At 50.1% G+C, this 10,833-nt stretch overlaps 1 protein-coding gene and 1 non-coding gene across 2 annotated transcripts in view; one reads left to right on the forward strand and one right to left on the reverse strand.

Annotated features, from left to right (window-relative positions):
• The window catches only part of AFG3L2 (AFG3 like matrix AAA peptidase subunit 2), an 84,231-nt gene that overhangs the window by 60,376 nt on the left and 13,022 nt on the right, over positions 1-10,833 (reverse strand). The gene's annotated exons all lie outside the window — the stretch shown is intronic.
• Positions 8,083-8,144, forward strand: LOC123570098 (U7 small nuclear RNA). The gene has a single exon (XR_006694108.1). It is a non-coding gene; the product is annotated as a U7 small nuclear RNA (small nuclear RNA).

Consider the following 10,833-nt stretch of genomic DNA (forward strand, 5'->3'; position numbering starts at 1 on the left):
GGTTTCACCATGTTGGCCAGGCTGCTCTCAAACTCCTGACCTCAGGTGATCCACACGCCTCAGCCTCCCAAAGTGCTGGGATTACAGGTGTGAGCTACCACGTCTCACCTTACCTCAGCAATTCTATGTAGGTGTTGAAAAGAAGACACATACCACACAAACTAAAAGGGATGTGCTCTGTTTTTTCAGAGACAGCGTCTCACCTGTTGCCCAGGTTGCAGTGCAGTGGTGTGATCATAGCTCACCATAACCTTGAACTCCTGGGCTCAAGTGCTCCTCCCACCTCAGACTCCTGAGTATCTGGGACAACATGCTCACAGCACCACACCCAGCTAATTGTTCTATTTAAAAAAAATTTTCTTTTGGCCGGGGCAGTGGCTCGCACCTGTAATCCCAACACTTTGGGAGGCCAAGGTGGGAGAATCACCTGAGGTCAAGAGATTGAGACCTTCCTGGCCAACATGGTGAAACTCCATCTCTACTAAAATAATACAATAATTAGTTGGGTGTGGTGGTGGGCACCTATAGTCCCATCTACTCAGGAGGCTGAGGCAGGAGAATTGCTTGAACCCGGGAGGCAGAGGTTGCAGTGAGCCAAGATCACACTTCTGCAGTCCAGCCTGGCGACAGAGTGAGACTTCGTCTAAAGAAAAAAAAAAAATTTAGAAATGAGATCTGGCTATGCTGTCCAAGCTGGTGTCAAACTCCTGGCCTCAAGCTATTCCCCTCCCTCAGCTTCCCAAAGCACTGTGATTATAGGGATGAGCCACATGCCTGTCCTGCTCTGTTTTCATAATACTCTGGTACATCTTGTCCATTTGAGTCTCAAGGTGGTTGTGAATTTAGTAAGAGATCATGTCCTTGGATTCCAGTAATATTCTATAAGTTCTTAGAATAGCTAGGTGCTGGCAGGTAGCTAGGCACTAGCAGGTAGCTACTTCTGCACCTTGCTGTGACACCGTGGCAGGTTGAAGTCTCTGTAAATAAGATCTTCACTACCATTGTATTTACGGATCAGCGAAACACTACAGCCTGAGTTTTGTTATAGTCCTGGGGTAATAGATGAGGCAAATATCTATGACAAATGGGAAACATCCCCTCAGAATCTTCTTACCTATTGGGAGAATGGTTTTCTCTCTAAGTTAAAACAAACTTTCTGATACAGCAGTTTTCAAACTTATTTATTTTTAGCAGCAGTCTTTTATAAAAATGAAAATTTGAGCCGGGCGCGGTGGCTCAAGCCTGTAATCCCGGCACTTTGGGAGGCCGAGACGGGCGGATCACGAGGTCAGGAGATCGAGACCATCCTGGCGAACACGGTGAAACCCCGTCTCTACTAAAAAATACAAAAAAAACCTAGCCGGGTGAGGTGGTGGGCGCCTGTAGTCCCAGCTACTCGGGAGGCTGAGGCAGGAGAATGGCATAAACCTGGGAGGCAGAGCTTGCAATGAGCCGAGATCCGGCCACTGCACGCCAGCCTGGGCGACAGAGCCAGACTCCGTCTCAAAAAAAAAAAAGAAAAAAAGAAAATTTGACATGGAATTTCAGTGTATAGAATCTGAATATATGCAAGCAAAAAGTAGGACCACTGCTTGAAAAACTCCTCAGTTTACCCCCGAGCTGGTCAGTAAGGTCATAGGGCTTCCCGGATACGGCTCGAAACACACTAGACTAGACGGCTCTGTCAGTAATTACACTAGACGGAGCCCCCGCCGCCCCATGGCCAAGCCATGTTTACAATAGCTAGTTTACAACCCCTAGGAGTCACCCTTGACTCACTGAACAAGCAATGTTCAAGTGACTACCGTTTGCCACCACCTGGGTTAGACCCTGGGTACACAAAGATGAAGGAGGCTCAGGTCTCATCCTTGAGGAGCTCAGAGTCCATGCAGAACTACTTTCTAAACTTTAGGGAGCATTGTAATTGCCTGGGCTGCTCATTAATATGTATTGTTTCTGGTTTTCACCCCAGAAATGCCCATTCGAAAGGTATGGGGGAGCCTAGAAAGCTGCATCTTTAATCTAGTGGGAGAAACACAAACATAAGTGCAGTAATGAGGAACCAATGCGCTGGGTGTCAACGGAGGCAGCAGGAGGACTGCAGGATGACGGAGGGGCGTGACAGGCACCCAGGCGGGCATCATGAGGCAGGGAGGGCGTGCCAGCAGAGGGAGCCCCAAGGGGCAAGTCCCAACTGCCTGGCTGTTAAAGTCTTCCAGAGGAGTGAGCCAGAGCCAGACCTGAAAGGGCCGCACAGTAGGGCTGGTCATACAACAGCAACCTGAGAGGAGCTCGCTCACATGGTGCACTGCTTCGCATCACTGTGCTAAGGACTTCACACATGTTCTCATTTCATTCTCACAAGTCCCACCAGGTAGTGCTACTAGTATTCCCACTTCATGAATGATGTTGACATTTAGCGAGATTAAGTGACTTGTAGAAGGGGAACCAGGACTGGAACCCAGGTTTGTTCCTTTCCAAACCCATGTCTTTAACTATTAAATCCTATTGCCTCTTTTTTTTTTTTTTTTTTTTGAGACGGAGTCTCACTCTGTTGCCAGGCACGGTCTCTGCTCACTGCAACCTCCTCCTCCTGGGTTCAAGCGATTCTCCTGCCTCAGCCTCCCAAGTAGCTGGGATTACAGGCACGTGCCACCATGCCCCGCTAATTTTTTTGTATTTTTAGTAGAGATGGGGTTTCACCATGTTGGTCAGGCTGTCCTTAAACTCCTGACCTCGTGATCTGCCCGCCTCAGCCTCCCAAAGTGCTGGGATTACAGGAGTGAGCACCGCGACCAGCCTTTTTTTTGTTTTGTTTTGTTTTGTTTTTCGAGACAGAGTCTTGCTCTGTCACCCAGGCTGGAGTGCAATGGCATGGTCTCAGCTCACTACAATCTCAGCCTCCCACGTTCAAACAATTCTCCTGCCTCAGCCTCCCAAATAGCTGGGACTGCAGAGATGCCCCACCATGCCTGGCTAATTTTTATATTTTTAGTAGAGACAGGTTTCACCATATTAGCTAGGCTGGTCTTGAACTCCTGACCTCAGGCAATCCATCCTCCTTGGCCTCTGAAAGTGCTGGGATTACAGGCATGAGCCACTGTGCCCGACCCCTATTGCCTCTTAAAGGATGTAGACAAGGGAATGAACCAAAACAATCTGTAAGAGGTAAATTTCAGAGGACTTGAGGATTGGTTGGCTGTAAGGAGTGAGCAGTCACTCCCTCTTCTCCAGCCTGGGGTGCCTAAGTGATGCCACCGACCTGAAAGATTTGTGGAAGAGGCTGAGGAAGGAAGACTGCTAGCTGCCTCAGGAAATGCCTGCAAGTAGCTGGATGTGTGGGAATGAAGCTTGGGTAGAAATCTGAGATAGAGATGTTAGTTAGGGAATCAGTGGAAACTGTGAAACTCAATGAGTTCACTCAGAAAGAGAGGTATTGAGTGAGAAGAACAGAAAGATGGAGGATAAGTAGAGTGTGCAAAGGAGGCAGTGAAAGGGAGTGTCACGGAAGCCAAGGGAGTGGAGTTTCAGGAAGAGTCACCTGAGTTCAAGTGCGTAGAGAGGTCCAGAAAGATGAGGACTGAACAGTACCCACCGGAGTGGCACGTTTGATGGTTACTGACGACCTTATTAAGGAGTCAAGTTTCAGGAGCCCATTATAGCACGTCGCAGAAGAACTAAGTGGGACAACAGCAAGCTGGAGAGAGCAGGTATGGACCATTCTTTTGAATGACTAGAATGGGAAGTGAGGGGAACAATTGCAGGACATGACAGGAGGTGGAGCAGCCTGGAAGACAGACTCCCAGTGCTTCTCTGCACGGGTTGGCATTTGCCAGCATAAACTGCTAGGATGGCGAGAGTAATCCATCCTTTGCATTGTGAAAATGGGCTTTTGCAACCAGGCAGATGACTGTGGTTCTCAAGCCAAAGAAATGGAGAAGAGGCATCGCAGCCTTAAGAGATAAAGGCTAGGGATGAATTTTTCAAAATTCTCCATTTCCTGGAAGTCTTCACTCCTAGTTCCCACACCTGCTGGTGACAAGATACAGTCCTGATTTCCCTGCCTGAGAGGCCCAGCCGGGGTCCAAAGGAACAGCTGCATCCTGGTGCTGTTCCGCCAGCCGACAGGTGGCCACCCGCCCTTCTGGGTGGCATCTTTCCAGTTCTACAGAAACTATAAAACTGAAACAACAACAAAGGGACTGCTGGGCGTCGCTGAGTCAGACCCGTGTGTCACCTGGCCGCCCGCACACCCCATGCCTGCCTAGAGGGCCTTTCTGGGCTGCTGTCCTAGAGGGCTAACTCTCCGCAAGGGCTGAGGGGTAGGCCAGGTCCGTCTCTGCAGGAGCGCCCCTCTAACAAAGGGCATGGCTCCACTTACTATTTACTTAAGAACAGTACATCTGGCCGGGCGCGGTGGCTCAAGCCTGTAATCCCAGCACTTTGGGAGGCCGAGACGGGCGGATCATGAGGTCAGGAGATCGAGACCATCCTGGATAACCCAGTGAAACCCCGTCTCTACTAAAAAATACAAAAAAAAATTAGCCGGGCGAGGTGGCGGGCGCCTGTAGTCCCAGCTACGCGGGAGGCTGAGGCAGGAGAATGGCGTGAACCCGGGAGGCGGAGCTTGCAGTGAGCTGAGATCCGGCCACTGTACTCCAGCCTGGGCGACAGAGCCAGACTCCGTCTCAAAAAAAAAAAAAAAAAAAGAACAGTACATCTTTTTCTATTGGAGTGGTTGGCGATTGGGGATTGCTCCTTTGTTTCCCACAAAGCCCAGGCAATCCCCACCGGGTTTGTTTGGGGTGGGCAGGGTCCAGGTGGGTGAAACAACGGAAATGGTGTAACTCCTTTGGGGAACCACAGACAGAAGCAAGGGCTGGGAAGGGAGTTTTCTTTCTTTCTTTCTTTCTTTTAAGTTAAAAGACTTGGCCATATTTATAATCCAGGGTGGGATGCAGGGTGGAAGAAACCGAAATTTGAGTAGAGAAGACTGGCAGAGCAGATCCCCCCAACCCCGGCACCGCGGAGAGTTGGTGAAGTCGGCGTCATCTGAGGACAGAGGGCAGTGGGGAGCTTGGCCTGGGTCCAGATTGTGACAGCATCTCCTGCAGACGGGATATTCGCCTTGTGTCTGACACCGCGTCAGTACTCACGACCACTTGTGGGCCATCCAAGGCCATGAATGAGTGGTGACCCAGTGTGGGCCCCAGCAGCCCCGCTCCAGAGCCTGTGCCCTTAACCAGCACAAACCAACATGCAGCTCCACCGTATCTAACCAAAGGGCCCAAAGGCAATAGAGATCACACTTTTGGATTAATTTTCTCTACGTGGCAAGAAGCAAAGTCATCAGCCCAGAGAGAGAGGGGCCGGGAACTGACAAGGAGTTGTGGGGAGCATGGTCCAGGATGGGGGAGGGTGATGACCAAGGATGAATGTATTACCCGTAGGGGACCTGGATAAAACAAGTAAGATCATGCCTTTTCTCCAGCAGCACAGAGTCATTTGGGCTCCTACCAGAGAGGGCCGACTGCAGCACGGAGGGAGAGAATGGAAAGACCAGAGCAGGAGCAGCTCAGATTAGCCCTGATGAGGTGCAGGACAGGTGGGATGGGCAGGATACGAGGGCTGGGAATAGGAGCTAATGGAGTGTTTGGGGGCTGGGGGTGGCTGTGAGGTTAAAGAGAAGGTACCACTTGAGTGAGGTGGCAAAGAGGGAAGGACTGGAGGCAGTGCTCAGAGTGTGGGGGACCAGTGAAGGCTTAAAGATACATGTACATTCAGATGGGATTCAACAATTCAACATTTATAATAAAGAACCACGACCAAAGCTAAGGAGGGTCTCTGGTGGGCTGAGTTACTCTAGACTGAATGTTTGTGTTCCTCAAATTCATACGTCGAAGCCTAACTTCCAGTGGTGGTATTCAGAGATGGTACCTTTGGGAGGTGATCCGGTCGTGAAGGTGGAGCCTCATTAACAGGATGACTGCCCTTATAAAAAAAAGGGGACCCCAGGGAGCTCCCTCACCCCTTCTGCCACGTGAGAACGCAGCAAGAAAACACCATCTAAGAACCAGGAAGCCAGCCCTCACCAAACACCAAATCCACCAGGGCCTTGATCTCCTCAGCCTCCAGCACCCTGAGAACTGATTGATGTTTAAACCCATTTATGCCTTAAGTTGCAATTTTTTGAATTTTTGCTATCAGACCTTGGCAATTACTTTGAGCAGTAGGATATAAATAGCTCCCACATGCTTAGCGTTCCGATAATGGAACGCTAGGCATAAATGGGTTTAAGCTGCCCAGTCTGTGGAATTTTGTTGTGGCAGCCAGGGCAGCCTATGAGGGAGTGGCTGGCTATGTCCTTGAGAACTGTTTCTTTACTGTTTCTCTCTTTCTTCCTTTCTCTCTTTCTTTTCTTTCTTTCATTGCTTTCCTTTCCTTCTTTCATCTTTCTTTCTTTTTTTCTTTCTGTTCTTTTTTTTTTTTTTTGATGGACTATCACTCTGTCACCCAGATTGGAGTGCAATAGTGTGATCTTGGCTCACTGCAACCTCTGACTCTTGGGTTCAAGTGATTCTTCTGCCTCAGCCTCCCAAGTAGCTGGGATTACAGGTGCCTGCCACCACTCCTGGCTAAATTTTTGTATTTTTAGTAGAGATGGGGTTTCGCCATGTTGCCTAGGTTGGTTTCAAACTCCTGGTCCCAGGTAATCCGCCCGTCTCAGCCTCCCAAAGTGCTGGGATTACAGGCATGAGCCACCATGCCTGGCTTTACATTTTCTTTCTTGCTGGTGACTTTTACCCTCCTGTTGGCATTGAGATGGCCACACTAGTTCCAGAAGCTAACCAATGAAAAAAACTTGTGCTTTGGACCAAGGGCCTTTTTCCTGGCAGTCTCTCAGCAGACACCCTCCTGTCTCCCAGGCCTGTGCTGGGTCACATGAAGGCTCCTAAATGAACCTCAGACCCTCAGACCACAAGGCAGCCTTGCAGCAAGGGGGCGGCTTCCCTGAGGCAGTGAGTATGAGATGGGTACCACCACAAAGTCAAGGTTCTGTTAGGGAGGAAGAAGGTCCTCAGAGTGGGATACTGGAGTTTGAGATTTTTGAGGTGAAAGAGTTCAAAATGTGAGCAAGAGCCAAGATCACGCCATTATACTCCAGCCTGGGCAATAGGAGTGAAACTCCGTCTCAAAAAAAAAAAAAAAAAAAAAAAAAAGGGCCAGGCGCAGTGGCTCACGCCTGTAATCCCAGCTTTGGGAGGCCAAGGTGAGCGGATCACCTGAGGTCAGGAGTTCAAGACCATCCTGGCCAACATGGTGAAACTCCCTCTCTACTAAAAATATAAAAATTAGCTGTGCGTGGTGTTGGGCACCTGTAATCCCCGCTACTCAGGAGGCTGAGGCAGAGAATCACTTGAACCCGGGAGGTGGAGGTTGCAGTGAGCCGAGATTGTGCCACTGCACTCCAGCCTGGGTGACAGAATGAGGCTCCATCTTAAAAAAAAAAAAAAAAAAAAAAGATAGGCCCAGGGACCACAGGCCTCTGGGTAGGTCATTCTTGAGGATATTGACATCACCCAGAATTATGGCACAAGGTGGCAAGGGCATGGAGAGGGACACAGCAAGCCAACCTGCCAGACCCCGTAAGTGGAGGGGTGCTGCAGAGGAGCAGGTGACAGACAAAGAGGAAAGGGGGTGGGGTGTGCTTCTTTTCCTTCTCCTTGAACCCTGTTGACTATAAGCACCTTAATTCTGAGCAGGTTTCATCCTACTGCTCTGGGCAGGTGCCCATGTCTTTCCTATCTAGGGCAACAGCTTCTTGCCTGGCCTCCCTGCCTGCCCCTACTCCCTCTACTCCCTAGTTTCCAAGCTTCACTGCATTCCGGAATCCCCAGGGAGCTTCTCAAAGCCTAATGCCCAGGCCACACTGCAGTCCAGTTGAAGGAAAGTCCCTATGGCTGCTTCCAAGCACCAGCACTTGCCAGGACTCCTCGGGTTACCCATTATTACGCAGCCCGGGTTGGAACGACACCTCTGCCTGTCCCCACACTGCCCATTCTCTTCTCAAAAGCCAGGTGGAAGTGGTACAGTTCTTTTAGAATTTCTCTGGCAGGTCTTCTTGTTTTTACTGGAAAATCCTCCAAAGGAAAAAACAATAAAAAGGCAGTAAGAGCAAGTCATTCCCATTCATTCAAAAAACAGTTGTCTGGCTAGCACCGTGGCTGTCACCTGTAGTCCCAGCACTTTGGGAGGCCAAGGCAGGAGAACTGCTTGAGCCCAGGAGTTCAAGGCCAGCCTGGGCAACATAGCAAGACCCTGTCTCTACAATATATTTGGTTTTTATTAACCGGGCATAGTGCCTGTGGTCTCAGCTACTTGGGAGGCTGAGGAGGGAGGATCACTTGAGGCCTGGAGGTTGAGGCTGCAGTGAGCTATGATCACACCACTGCACTCCAGCCTGGGTGACAGAGTAAGACCCTGTCTCTCTCTCTTTTTTTTTTTTTTGAGACAGAGTCTCGCTGCGTCACCCAGGCTGGAGTGCAGTGGCGTGATCTTGGCTCACTGCAACCTCCGCCTTCCGGGTTCAAGCGATTCTCGTGCCTCAGCCTCCCGAGTAGCTGGGATTACAGGCATGCACCACCACATCCGGCCAATTTTTGTATTTTTAGTAGGAGACGGGGTTTTACCATGTTGGCCAGGCTGGTCTCAAACTCCTGACCTCAAGTGATCCTCCCTCCTCGGCCTCCCAAAGTGTTGGGATTATAGGCATGAGCCACCACATCCGGCTAACCCTGCCTCTTAAAAAGAGAAAAAAGGCCAGGCATGGTGGCTCACGCCTGTAATGCCAGGCCGAGGAGGGTGGATCAGGAGGTCAGGAGTGTGAGACCAGCCTGACCAACATGGTGAAACCCTGTCTCTACCAAAAATACAAAAATTAGCCTGGCGTGGTGGTGCTTGCCTGTAATCCCAGCTACTCGGGAGGCTGAGGCAAGAGAATCGCTTGCACCCTGGAGGCGGAGATTGCAGTGACCCCAGATTGTGCCATTGCACTCCAGCCTGGGTGACAGAGTGAGACTCTGTCTCAAAAAAAAAAAAAAAGAAAGAAAGAAAAAAGAAAAGAAAATAAAAAAGAAAAAAAGTTTTCAAGTCCCTAATATTTTCCAGGCACTGGGAATACAAAGATGAAAAATACATGAGTGTCCCCCACAACAAAGTCGAACAAAGACACTTCCTCAGGAGACAGAAGTATACACAGCATTGTGATAGGTGCTATGGCGGAGAACAGCTCCATGGCATCCAGTAGTCACCTCTAAACCCGAGGTGGGGAGGAGGCCAGAAGCCTTCCCAGAAAGTAGGCCCTTTCCAGCTTCGCCATCTTCATCTCCACCTGACTTTGGCCTCCCATAGACAGCCGAGCCTACTTCCTGGATCTAGCTTGAGTTAAACGGTTTTGCCTCACAAATCTCAAATTCTCAAATCTGTCTGAGCTCACCATGAATTATAAAGCCTTTTATAATTCATGTGACAACTCGTGCCATGAGCTGTGGCTCCTGTCTCCCTTTCTGGCCTCAACTCTTGCCATTTGCCACGGGACCCTACGGTCCAGCCTCCGGCTTCTGGGCCTTGTGTATTCTGCTCTCCTCCCAGGAAGATACCTCCAGGACCAGCACGGAGCAGGGCTCTTTGGGTGGAGGAAACTGAACCAGTGCCTGGGATGAAGAAGGCGAGGACGTGTGCAGGAATCACCATAGCTCAGGTAGCCTGAGGCCAGTGCACCTAGGACGGGGAGGGGTCTCCTTTAGTGTCAGCATCTCCCGGAGAGCTGTCCCCACGGCCACAGACGTCCCCGGGGCGCCAGGCCCTGCTCTAAGCTGGGACTCAGCCGACTCAGACAAGGGCCCTGTCCTCTCGCCCCATCTCATCCTGGAGAAGAGTACCCTCTTCTCAGAACAAGCATGTCACTTCCTTGCACTTTAACTTCGTTTGCGGCAGTGCAGGGTACTTTACAAAGCTATAAAGGAGTTTATCCTGGTGCAAAGGGAGACTCTTTTTCCTTACAGGATTTGCTTTAGAAAACTTGTAATCACAAATTCTTTTTGAGATATATGTAAATTTTTTTAAAGCTAAATATTTCCCCCCAGTTTTACAACTCAAGAATGTATTTTCTCAAGGACTTGAGAGTCCTCTCTTTGAAATGTCATCCCCGTCTCCCAGTTCCGTGGGAGGGTAGGAGTCCAGCTACCAGAGAACCCCTGGCTTCAAATTGTAAACCTACCTCCTGTAGTAAAGATATGAAAAATTCATTTTTCCTTTGGATAAAGGCAATTAGCAAACGCAAATGGCCACTGCATTTACTAATGGCCACTCCATCATCAGGCGAATTTAAGATGAATTCTGTGACAAATGGTGCAGTGGAGTCCCCTCCCCGGAGGGCTGTCTCGTTTACCTCGGGAGCATGTGTGGGGTAGGTGGCATCCTCCCGGCTGTTTGATACAGGCTGAGATTTCTGTCATTGCAGCCTATTTGCGGATTGCTTGTGATGCACATCACATGCTGGTTTAATGTTTGTTCAAGACCCAAACTGCAGTGGAGTTTTGAGGGTTGACAGGTTCGTTTTTCATCACACGTCCCCGACAGTAGAAACCGGCGTAGCTGGACAGGGCCTTGGGAGAATTTGGACAGTGGGAATAAAGACGAGCGTCGCTTCCTACGCCCGCCGCATCTGCAGCAAGCGCGCACCGTGAACCTCCGGGTAGCAGCGCAGATCTCGGGCTGCGCCACAGCCGCGCCCGCAGAGCTATTTTTAGCCGCCGCAGCCTGCCCGGCCAC

This window comes from Macaca fascicularis, chromosome 18 (genome assembly GCF_037993035.2).
Source record: "Macaca fascicularis isolate 582-1 chromosome 18, T2T-MFA8v1.1".
NCBI lineage: Eukaryota > Metazoa > Chordata > Mammalia > Primates > Cercopithecidae > Macaca > Macaca fascicularis.